The sequence below is a fragment of the Hippocampus guttulatus genome, chromosome 5, assembly GCF_054856545.1.
Source record: "Hippocampus guttulatus isolate MCC_2025c chromosome 5, RoL_Hgut_1.0, whole genome shotgun sequence".
Classification (NCBI taxonomy): domain Eukaryota; kingdom Metazoa; phylum Chordata; class Actinopteri; order Syngnathiformes; family Syngnathidae; genus Hippocampus; species Hippocampus guttulatus.
Window position 1 is genome coordinate 19325711 of NC_141265.1, and position 12139 is coordinate 19337849.

General features: G+C 47.1%; 1 long non-coding RNA gene across 1 annotated transcript; it reads right to left on the reverse strand.

Moving 5' to 3' along the window:
• Window positions 1-302: 302 nt before the first annotated feature.
• LOC147205368 (uncharacterized) lies at window positions 303-809 on the reverse strand. Its single transcript, XR_015100987.1, has 2 exons — window positions 727-809; window positions 303-603 (listed from the first exon to the last, which is right to left on the reverse strand). It is a non-coding gene; the product is annotated as an uncharacterized LOC147205368 (long non-coding RNA).
• Between the last annotated feature and the right edge of the window lie 11330 nt (window positions 810-12139).

Sequence of the window (12139 nt, forward strand, 5' to 3'; positions counted from 1 at the left end):
GTTGCAGGGGGTGTGTGTGCTCGAGGCTATCCCAGCTGTCTTCGGGCAGTAGGCGGGGGACACCCTGAAACGGTTGCCAGCCAATTGCAGGTGTGAAAGCTTTTGTTTGCAAATTTGAGGCATTTTTTCCCAAATATCTAGCATGCCCAATTAGGTTTATTTTCTCAATTTGGGAAAATAAAAATACATGGTGGAAATCCACTGAGTGTATGAGTTAATATTCTTAACTTTGCATGCCATTTAAAAAAAAAAGAAAAAGAAAAAAAGACCAGGGTACACACACACACAAGAACATTTTCAAATGTTTTTATATTGCTTTTATTTGCCATGTACAGGAGAACAGAACTGTTCCATTTTCTATTCAATTTGGAATTTGAAGCTCATTGAAACGGAGGCCCACTATTTCAGCACGCCTCCTATATGTGAGGATATTCCCCTTTGAGATTTTTCTTCTTGGCTGGATAAAAATTCCCTTTGCTTGGCCGGAGCAGTCGCCATCTTGGCTGGTACGCGGGATCCTGCCGTTGGAAGAATTTTTCCCCTTCTTTTTTTGGGCGGTCACTGTGGCGTCAACTTAAGCAGCCTGGACATGATTTTCTTCACCTGTAAGGACAAAACATGAGGAACAGGTGTCAGTATGATACAACCTACGACTTAGGTGACCCATTCAGGACCACGGTAATAAACAGAACCGTTCTTGTGTGGATCTCGTGATGTTCCTCTCACCTTTTTCCTTTCACAGAGTGAAGTGGAATCAGCTCGTCAGTGTTAGAGTGAGCAGTATTCTGCAGTAGCCTTGACGGTAACTCTTAAATACCTCTTCTCGTGTTGACTGTATGCAAGACGTTGTTTGTCCGATGACGGAAGAGAACATTTGGAGCGTTTGTCCAATAATCTCCGTGTAATTAAAAGAATACTCTGATGTTTGATCAAGCAACCAACTGAGACATGTTTATCAAACTCTGTTTTTTTTTTTTTTTGCCCACTAATTGATTGAGGTGTGAACAGGAGCACAGGAATTCTTTTTGGTTTTGACCACAGGCTGGTCCAAGATTTTGGACTTCTTGGTTTGAAAATAGATGCATGGTTTTGTATACAGTATATCAAATAGAATGGTAAATCAATTGTGCAATTTACAAGTGGCTGCCAATGGCCCCAAAAGGTTTTTATGGACAGCTGCATCAGAACGGTCACTGCTCCACGGAAACGGACTCTAACTGTGAAAAGTTTCAATTACTTTTTAGAGCAGGTTTGTTCGTTTTTATGAATGTTTACATTTTCGACAACAATGGTTGATTTTAGTTTAGTTTTTATTTGTTAGTTGTTGTTGTTATTGTTGTTTTTAAGTATTTGTTGAGTCCCCCCCAAAATATGTCAATTCATACGGTATAATAAAGTACTGCACAGGTAAAATAAAACAATGATAAACTGCTCGGTCCTCTGGCACCCTCTAGTGTCCAAACTCTGCGCTGCAGCGCCAACTCAAACAGCAGAGTTCAGAGCTTCCTCCGCGCCGCCCAGCCCAAGGACTCCAAAAAGGCTGCGTAGTCCAAGTCTCTAATTGGTGCATAGCACAAGCAGTACGTACAAACCACAGCCAGAACCACAACTTCCAGGCACTGAGCTGCGGGGTTAATTAGCATGCTCACGACTGTTCGGTGCCTCTCCTGGGCAACTCCAGAGGGGAGCAGAGACCAAACCCTCTTAAGAGGACTGGTTCTGGAGCCCAAGCTTTAAGTCAAGGAGAGCCTGATTATTACTAGTTACTAGAACCTCTCGAGCTCACACACCAGCACAGGCTTTTTACCAGCCGGGGGGAGGGGGGGGGGTGACATTCCACACCCCTGGAGGTAGCTTCTGTGGTGGTGAGGCCATGGGAAGGGGGAACCACATTGACAACTACAATGACACCTAGTGGTACGAGTAATTGTAAAGTGCCAAGTATTACTGCCGTTATAGTTTTTCTTTTTGCTGAAGCCAAAAAAAAAAAAAAAAAAGTTCAAATGAGCGGGTACTGTTTTTTTTTTTTTACTGCATATTTGGGTTAATTCATTGGCTTCGTGAAGAGCAAACGTAGGGTCAAAATATTAGAAACAGCTCTCAGAATGATATTAGATTTTATACATGGCAGTTTCCAATCAAAATTAGGCATGATACAAAAGGGCAAAATAACTCCCATTATTTAGCCATTTGACACTGTGCATCGTTGCCCAACGCCGTGAGCTTTGTAATTAGGCAAGAACCACCGACACATAAGCAGCATGTGAAGGTTAAAGGTCAGGGTTGATCATTTGAGGAAGTGACAGCTTCTCAAGTGTCACTTTTTGGAAAACTAGAGAGGCGGCAGGATCGCATCCCCACCTGACAAGACAACAGGTAGGTTCCCTGTTCGGTGTCCTTTTTAATGAGCCCGGTTAAAAAGTTAAAACCTCTTTCAAGACGGCATTCCTGTGCCATTAGAAACATGTTGTACGCAAAATGATGTGATTTACTTGGACCCGCTGACAAAAACGATGCTGGATGGATTTAGATGTCAAGATTAATTGGACTTTGTAGGGACAAACGATAAAATAAATACCCAACGTAAAGTCACCCTTGATTGCAGTTTAGGAAACATATTGGACGTCCTGAGCTGCTTTTATTCACTGCATCATGTCTACTCCTAAACATACACTGAATTTACTGCAAAGGAGATTCAGACTTTTTCAGTTTTTTTCCTGCCATCTACTGGCCATCTGAAGTGCACGCATGCATTTCACTGGACAAAAATCTGCAAGCTGACTCATATAGTGGAGGCAAGAAGCCAAGCAGACGACATTGATTGGGTTACGCTGGGTTATTCAATGGAGGCGTGTGAACGTGCAGCGGCGAGGAAAAAAAAACAAAACAAAAAAAACTCATCAAAAATCATTTTAACCTTGTTCCTCAGGCTAGATTTATTTTTGGTTTTGCAATCAAGTTTGAGTGAGAGGCAGTCTCTCTTTACTGAGAGCAGCACAGAGACTCAAATACGAACGCGGGTTTATTAATTGAGTTGTCGAGCTCCTGTCAAGTTTGAACACCGTTTCTCCGAGCTGATCTGATATGAACCTAAATTTTGATGGTGTCTACCAAAGAGTACAGCGAAAAGAAGGAAAAAAAATCTCTTCAGCTACATTTTCTCATACGGACTCAAAATCATTTTCAAATGAATGGAAGTAAACAAACACATTGGGCTGGTTTAAAAAATAAAAAAATAATTAAAACCTGGGCGGCCCGGTAGTCCAGTGGTTAGTGCGTCGACCTCACAGTGCAGAGGTACCAGGTTCAATTCCAGCTTCGGCTTCCCTGTGTAGAGTTTGCATGATCTCCCTGTGCCTGCGTGGGTTTTCTCCGGGTATTCGTCCCACATTCCAAAAACATGCATGGCAGGCTGATTGAACGCTCCAAATTGTCCCTCGATGTGAGTGTGAGCGTGGTGGATGGTTGTTCGTCTCTATGTGCCCTGTGATTGGCTGGCAACCAGTTCAGGGTGTACCCCGCCTACTGCCCATAGACGGCTGGGATAGGCTCCAGCGACCCTTGTGAGGATAAGTGGATTGGAAAATGAATTAAAACCTGGCATTTGAAATCTAATCTTCATAGATCACAGATACCCTTTTACTCTTACCAAATCCTTTCCTTCTGAGGTCCTTCAACTCATCACTTGTCCGCTTTTATCAGTTGGCCCGGTGTCATGGAGTCCTACCAGAAGGCATCACTTAGAAGGATCAGATGACACAGCCAAATACTCCTGAAAGGATCTCTTATTTCGCAGTGGAGGCAAAGATACTCCGGTAAGTGTTCTTCATATACTGTCCAAAAAAACAAAAACAAAAAAACACGCAACTTGAAAGCTACTTTTGACGTGTTCTTCAGATCTCAGTTCGAGATGGAAAAACAATCAGTTTGCCCAAAGCAGAGAGCAAACTCATCCACCCATCTCATCTATTTTAGCAATGCGAATGCGATCTAACGCACTCGATCATTTGAGGGTCCATCACGCAATGTATTTTCATCGCACATTTATTTACATAACTTATGAAATATAAATCTCTCAGAGCGCTCTCGGCAAAGAATGTATTTGCTAGTTACGTCTTTCCAGCGACGACGCAACTAAACGTTTAGCGATGTAACGAGACTGACAAAACCTGAACTTCTGCATGTGTACCCACAGCATGAGGATGGAACGCTGCACTCTTACATTGCTGACAAAGATGACATTTACCTGCCAGCCATCCGCAGGAAGGCCTCGAGTCTCGCCTCAATCGGTGGAAACCCGAGTCAGTCCTGCCCTCATCTCAACCACAGAAGAAGAGGATCCTTCTCTTCATTCGGCTCACGGAAAAGTGAGTCTCCCGCCGACAAAAAAGTTAAGTCTTTGCACTCGCCGGTGAGAACGGAGCCTCGACTTCGCTAACCGCCCGCCGATCTTTTAGAGCTACCTGAATGCGCAGAGAGAGGCCAAGAACTCCAACGTCACCGTGACCCTGACGTACCTCGGACAAGGTCACCGGCGTTCGCGGACGAGGTGGAGTCAAGATGAACTGAAAGTGCTCCAACAAGTCAACGGAGGGGAGAATATCTGTGTCTTCAAGGGCTTTGTGACTCCAGGAGGTATTTTCTTGTGGTTGAAGCGCTTGATCCGACTGGACGGAATGGAAATGACTCGACATCACGTTCGTCCAATTACCGTATTTTCTGCACCATTCGGCGCACCTTCAATGAAAGGCCCATTTTAAAACGGTTTTCATATATTGGGCGCACTGCATTATAAGGCGCATAGAATAAAAGCTACTATAGTGGTGGCGGTGGTGTTATGATCCAATAGATGGCGCTACGCTAAAGGGAATACAATACAATACAGCTTTATTTCTAAAGCACTTTCACAACTGCTGCAGCTACAACAAAGCTCTTTATGGAACATTCAAAACTTTCAACTTTCAGAGCAATTCAACTTTATCTCGCAAGGCTTCCCCAAATCAGCTCCTGCTGCGAGTGCCGCTACGCCCCCGGCTTTCAGCAGGACAAGAGCCGGCTGTCCTGGCTCACTGGTGGGATTCCTTGTCACAGGTGGGACTTCAGCACAATCTCGGCTGAGACAATAAATTGGGCAAAACGCGGCGGGTGTAATTGGACACAGGTTGCATGGCAGAAGGCGCTAAGCTATAAAGCGCGACCATTTATTTTTTTTCTTCACGGCAAATACAGCTCTTGCCAGCAACTGAACAACAGCACAAAGGAGACCTCAGTTCCCAGTCTACTGCACCGCTCTGGCAGCGGTACGCAGCTGGCAAAACACAAGCGCTGGCATTTGTTTTGCTTATTCGTCTGCTGCCCTTTCACATTAGCACCCAATCATCAATTTAGAGTTGAAAGCCGAGACAAAATTTGCAGAGAAGCATAACTTTCTGTTTCGGTTTTCCCCAAGGCTCTCATGTCGCCGCTGTGGAGTCGTGTCCATCATCCAATCTGTTTATCCCGACCAAACCGGAGAATACGTCTGCGATGGGGAAAGAAGAAATGTCGCGGACAAGGCCGCTGGATCCACGGGCAGCGAGGGCCCTCCGGCCGCCGCCATTAAAGAGACCTCCAAAAAGACGAGACGCAAGGGTCAAATTAATCAGAGCGCGAGCAAAGACAAGACGGCCACAGGCATCAGACGGGACAGCGAGGGCTCCGGGGGGACGACCCGTCCCAAAAATATGAGGGTCAAGCTTCATCTGCCAGACGGGAGCTGGAGCGCAAAGAAACAACCGGGACCGGCGAAGCGCAGCGGACACATAAAGCGAACATCAACGAGACGGGAAACGTGCTCGGTGAGACCCGACTTGATGAACCCTTGCTGCATCCGTATGTGCTTTCTGCATTTGTGGGGATAAGATACCGTTAAAAACCAACCGTGGTTTTTGTTTTTCCAAGACTGGTTACCGGATGAGGAAGTACTGACTAAGCAGAAGCGGCAGACGTCGAGGGAGTCGAATGGGAAAAGCAGAGACGGGGATGGACAGACGGTCTTCGGTGAACAATGTGTGCAGATGAGCGCCGAGCTGGAGACGAGCCCGAGCAAGCACGACTCGTCCCAAGCAAACAGTGAGCAAGGAAATCGCAGCCAAGTGGAAAGAGCCGGAAAACATGACACCAGCGCGATTTCCATAATGGGCACGGAAGGTTAAATGTGGAAACAAAGCGCGACACAAGACGTTGGACGACACGACCTGTCAAAAGTTTGGAGACACTTTTGAGTGCTTATTGAATGAGACGCCGTCTCCAAACCTTGGACGGGTAAAATAATACATGGATGTCATTCATAGGATTGTTTTATCAATAATCGTCACATATTGACATAGTGGGGGAAATAACGTCCGGGATTTTGATCAGTTCATGATTTCACCACCAATGACATTTGCCAAACAAAAATAGAACAAAATGAAGATGGCAGAAAAGTTAGACAAAAATGGATGGTCGGCAGTTTATAAGGTTTCCCCGCCCTTTCATTGTTTGTCAATATCCTACCCCCTTCCCCTTAGATTGATTATGTCACAACCACACCCCGTCACTAAGACCAACCAATGATTTGTATTCTTTGCGCAAAGTGCTCCAGAGGCGTCGGCTCCAGAAGAGGCCGTCGCTGGGGGCCGAAAGCCCTCAGCTGGGATGTGGAGCATCGCCAAGAGAGCGACACCCACTTGCGGGCAGATGGCGAGCCTGACAAAGACGAGGAGGGCGAGGGAGGAGAGGGGAAGGCGGGTGAGGAAGAGCCGCGTCGTCAACAAAGCCTGTGGACTCGGTTGTGTATACATAACTTTCGTTTGGGCTTCCTCCCTTCAGCCACATCGAGGAGTGTCATTAATGGCAGAGCTAATCATTTAGATCTGCCCCCCCCCCCCCCCCCCGTCCAATCATCCTGGAGCATAACAGATTCCATCTGGGTGCATTTTGGCATCAAGCAGAAATGAAAACTAGGCGCGTCTTCATTGATTTTCGATTTACTGGGATTTGAGATGAAAGCAATACTGCACAACTGCTACTAAAAAAAAAAAAGATGCTGTCACAAGGACTGAATGGTTCCCGCATCAATAGGGGGCAGTAGATTAATAGGAAAAGAATGATCAGAAACATGAGTCTTTGCATTTTCGAGGAAAAGGCCTTTAGTGGGATTTTTTTTTGGCTATCCAATTGTTTATTATGCATTTGGAAAGAGAATGATGTGCTTTGAGGTGATTGATTTGTGGGCTGGAAAATTAATGAGAAATTCCTCTCAAGATCATTTTTGAATACCCTCAATGTGTAATTTACAAATGCGTTTCTCCAAGATGGATCCCGATTAATTAATTAATTAATTATTAACCTTGCGGTTAATTGATCGGATTTCGATGACATGCCGGGTTTCCCCGCATTCTCCCAGGGAACTATGACCCGCGGTGTGAAGTTGCTCGAGCTGGCTTTTAATTCCCCCGTGACCTTTGGAAAAGATTAAACAACTCGGGTCCCCGTCATATATCCTCCGTCCAGTCCAGACCTTATTCATGAAAACATGATACCCCTTTACATGTTCCAGTGACTTTCTCCTGATTGGTCGCCATCGCCGAAAGCCTTGATCACCGTGCTGAGCACGTCGGATGAGGTGGAGCAGCTGGTTCTCCGCAACACCGGCCTGACGGACGACCTTCTGCTTACCGTGGCGGGCGCCCTGAAGAGCAGCTCGTCCGAGGTGGCTCTGCTCAACCTTAACCTCAATCTCATCGGCCCGTACGGTGCTCACATTCTGCTGGACGTGCTGAGAGTAAAGCCTCAGCTCAAAGGTTTACAGTAAGCGGTGACACGCCAAAGTGAAATTAAATATGTGGATGGCCTGGGGTCAGAAGTGGGCCTTCATTTTGAACGTATCCATTTGCAGGATAACGAAGCATGAGTAACGTTTGCTCGGGAACGCTCAGCCATCCATCCATCCATTTTCTGATCACTTTATCCTCACAAGGGTCGCGGGGGGTGCTGGAACCTATCCCAGCCGTCTTCGGGCAGTAGGCGGGGGACACCCTGAACCGGTTGCCAGCCAATCCCAGGGCACACAGAGACAAACACCCATCCATGCTCACACCTAGGGACAATTTTGAGTGTTCAATCAGCCTGCCGTGCATGTTTTTGGAATGTGGGAGGAAACCGGAGTACCCGGACAAAACCCACGCAGGCACGGGGAAAACGTGCAAACGCCACACAGGGATCTAACTCACGACCTCTGCACTGAGAGGTCAACGTGGCAACCCCTCGACCACTGGGAGTCGTATGGGAGTTATTTTGGAGAAATGATTAGTTACGATGTCTCCAAGGCGGCCCAGTGGTTAGCGTGTCGACCTCACAGTGCAGAGGTACCGGGTTCGATTCCAGCTCCGGCCTTCCTGAGTGAAGTTTGGATGTTCTCCTTGTGCCTGCGTGGGTTTGCTTCGGGTGCTCCAGTTTCCTCCCACAGTCCAAAAACATGCACGGCAGGCTGATTGAACACTCCAAATTGTCCCTATGTATGAGTGTTAGCGCAGATGATTGTTCGTCTCTGTGCGCCCTGCAATTGGCTGGCAACGGGTTCAGGGTGTCCCCCGCCTACTGCCTGAAGACGGCTGGGATGGGCTCCAGCACACCCCTTGTGAGGATAACGCGGATCAGAAAATGGATGGATGGATGTTGTCTCCAGGAAGTTGCAATGTGACTTTCTCTTCTCTAGCTTGTTTGGAAACAGATTACGTGACCACGGAGCGCTAGCCCTTCTGAGTGGCGTCGCCGAGCTGCAGGAGCAAACCTCGTGAACCGCCGCCATTCAACAGCAGCGGGCGGCGTCCAACCTCAACACTGCCTGGAGCTCTTTCAAGGCCTTTTCACGTTTGGAACTGGCCATCCAAAAGTTGAGGGGGTGAGGTGCTCGCATCCTACATGAGGCATCACTCGCACTTGCGGCATTTAGGTCTGGCTCAGACGGGCGGCGTGGAGCTAGTAGCCTCAAAGGAAACAGCTCGTTGACTCGCATCATTCTCGATGAGAACAACCTGGGCGACCTCGCGGTCAGGCTGCTGGCCGACGTGTTGAAAGCCAACGTCCGTCTGCGGATGGTCGACCTGGAGGGGAACAGCGTCAGCGACGTGGGAGGAAACGACCTCATGGCGGCTTTGCTTTGCAGGGGCCAGTCTCCGATGAGGCGTCGGAGTCTTGCCGAGAGCAACATCAGCTCTGGACTCATGTGTAGGATACAGGAAGAGGTCAAGTGCCAATGAAATGATGGATATCCACAGATATTTTTTTTGTGTGAACCGTTCCATCCCTAATATAATTTATTGGTGTCTAGATAAGCGCAGTGCTTCAGGGAAGTTCATATGTCGTTTCATGAAACATGAAAAGTCGAAGTGGTAATGCCACGTTTGGTGGTCATTGGATTTTGGACTTCCTGACTTCTGTTTACATCTGAATTTTGGTGAAATTTGTCGCAATGAACGCTGAAGAGATTTTGCGAGGCCTGTGATCACCCAAATTCTTAGGGATCTAACTGTCCAGTTAGGCGGGGCGCCAACACTTCTGAAACGGAATCCGTTCGCCTTTGGAGGTCAGAGTGACTCATTTGACCTTCACAAGGGACACAACAAAGATTGCCTCCTCCTCAGCGGATGGACCCTTTGAAGCAAATGTTGCCTCAAAGACCGAGTTCGTGAATGCGGCGAAGAGATCACCTTGTTTACATTCTCACCGATTTCCCATCTTTTCTTCACGTCAGTAGACCACCGTGACTCCACACTTTGAAACCTGTCATGAACTCGACTTTTTTTTTTTTACTTCTGGTGACCCCCCCCCCACCAGCAGAAAAATAGACAACAACCAGAGTGACTCATTCCACCCACTGAAAACACAAAACTCACAGATGCCGAACCAACAGCTCTTCCCCTCCCTCTTCTCACAGTAGCCGTCATCAGATTCTTGTCCAGCTCAGGCGAACACATTCACGTTGACCTTTTGGTCTTTTCGTGACAGTGCTTCTTTTCAAAATCCAAAAAGGGGGGAGGAGGCGAATGTCCGCATTTTACGTGCTGTCAATTTATTGTTCTTTCAACTGTGGGAGAAGATGAGCCGCGATCAAAGCTTGTCAAGGTGGTAATTATCTCCCCGCCTCGACAGTGAGTCTGCTGAAATCAATCCTCCTTAGGTTTGACCGGATGCTCTTTTTGAGGGTTCCTCGCAGTGGAACGCTGATAAAAAATAAAAACGTTCTCCTGAGGATGACGGGAAAATGAAGCGGGCTCACCCGAAGATAAGCTCCGTCGAAACGTTGTCCTCATCTGCCACATTCCGACGAACATTTAAAACCGCGCGCAGATGCTCGTGCGTTTCGTAAAGTGGCTTTTTTTCCCCCCGCCATGGGCTCAATGTGGCGAAGTGTTTACTGTCTCGTTGACTGTTGAACTACGCGGATTTCAACAGGTCCATTTGCGCTCGACAAAGCGATGGTTGAGCCGTAATTCACATTCTCCTCTGATAAGGCCGTCTCTGTTACATATAAGCACATCGGGATCAGTGACCCCCATTGTCCGCCCACTAGTGTAATCTTTAGCTGGCTGGAGACAAATTCCGCCCCCCTGCCTCAGTCCCGGGGGAAAAAAAAAAAAGGGCCTTCAGGATGGAGCTCCATTTGAGGGGAATTTGCTGGAGAGTTTCACCTTTCAGACCTTGTAGGCTGCCGTGTTGCTCCTTATTCGTTCTTTACCCATTAAAAGAACATCAATCTGCGGTTAATGGGATCTTAAGGAAAGAAATTAACATTTGTTTTATTTTCCACGGGAGCACGCCAGTGCAAAATGCGCAGCGAGCACTTTAATCATTGAAGACTGAGTGCTCTACTGCAACCGAGCCACGTACAAGAAAATGAGACTGAAAGCGTCTGCTTTAAATTTCATGAAGGTTTTACGTCGGGACGTTTTCAACCTGGAACACGCGTCATTCATTCCTCGGCGCTTGATATGTTTCGGACAGTGCAAATCGAAAAACAAACGCATGCCAAGGCAGAATTTTGGATGCAAGTGGGTGAAGCGGATGAGTTTTTGTGACAGGGTAGCTGCAACGTGACGCCAATGTGGGTGTATCGGCCTGGGAGATGCACCCGACAGAGTGACAACTTGGTGGCAGGAAGTCGGACTTTAACCCTACGCCGCCTCAGAAAATGTCTAAATACTGCTGCAGCTGGTCTAACACGATTTTGGTCAATTTAATTGGGGCGCAGCGAGATTCTAAGCTTTGCAGACATGTGGGTGGATATCAGACCTATTTATTCATAAGCGAGTATTGGAAAGAGTGGGAGGGACAGATGGTCTCCAAGGAAGAGTATTTCAAACTCTCCTATTGCACTGTGAAATTGCTCCAGCATAAAAAAATTTTTTTTAAAGCGTACGGCTCCATCAATCTGCATGACCACGCGGCTGAACAGGACAAAAGAAGAAAAGTAAAAAGGCTGTGAGGAGCATATGGTTCTTTTGACCACTAAATCATCCCACGCCAAACACAACTTCAGGAGCTCCCACATGCTTGTGCAGAGCGCTACTTAAATTAGCACCAAAGAGACCTGAAAGTGAGGAATTGAACAGCCTGGTCAGCTTGGAACGTAGATGCTCGGATATTTGTGTACACTGGACCCGTTCCCACTCACATTTATAAGCCGAGGTGGTTTGTTTGAGGAAGGCCAGCATACCTTCTGTTGGTTCCATTTCCAAGCGCATTTGTTTTGCTTCCTCCTTATTAAAGACGTCCGGTCAGCTGTGCACCAAAAGCAACGTAAGCAAAATGCATTCAGATGAAGATACGAGTGTGTTTTGCACCGTATAATCAGAATTACCTTTGAAGGGAGGGGGAAAAAAAGCTTAGCGGGTTAAATTTGAAGCCTTTGTTGTGAGATTTGGATCAGTAAACAGCAACAAACGCGAGGATGGAAAAATCTTGGCGCCGCATGAAATTTGGCTGCCCACATGTGCGAGATGTAGCACTGCCCTGGGATCCCCACATAACAGATCCGCTTTTCTACGCCTGAGCGCAAGAGAAATTTATAGATCAGACGCCGCCATCATGACGCACGCACAAACGCTACGACCCAGAA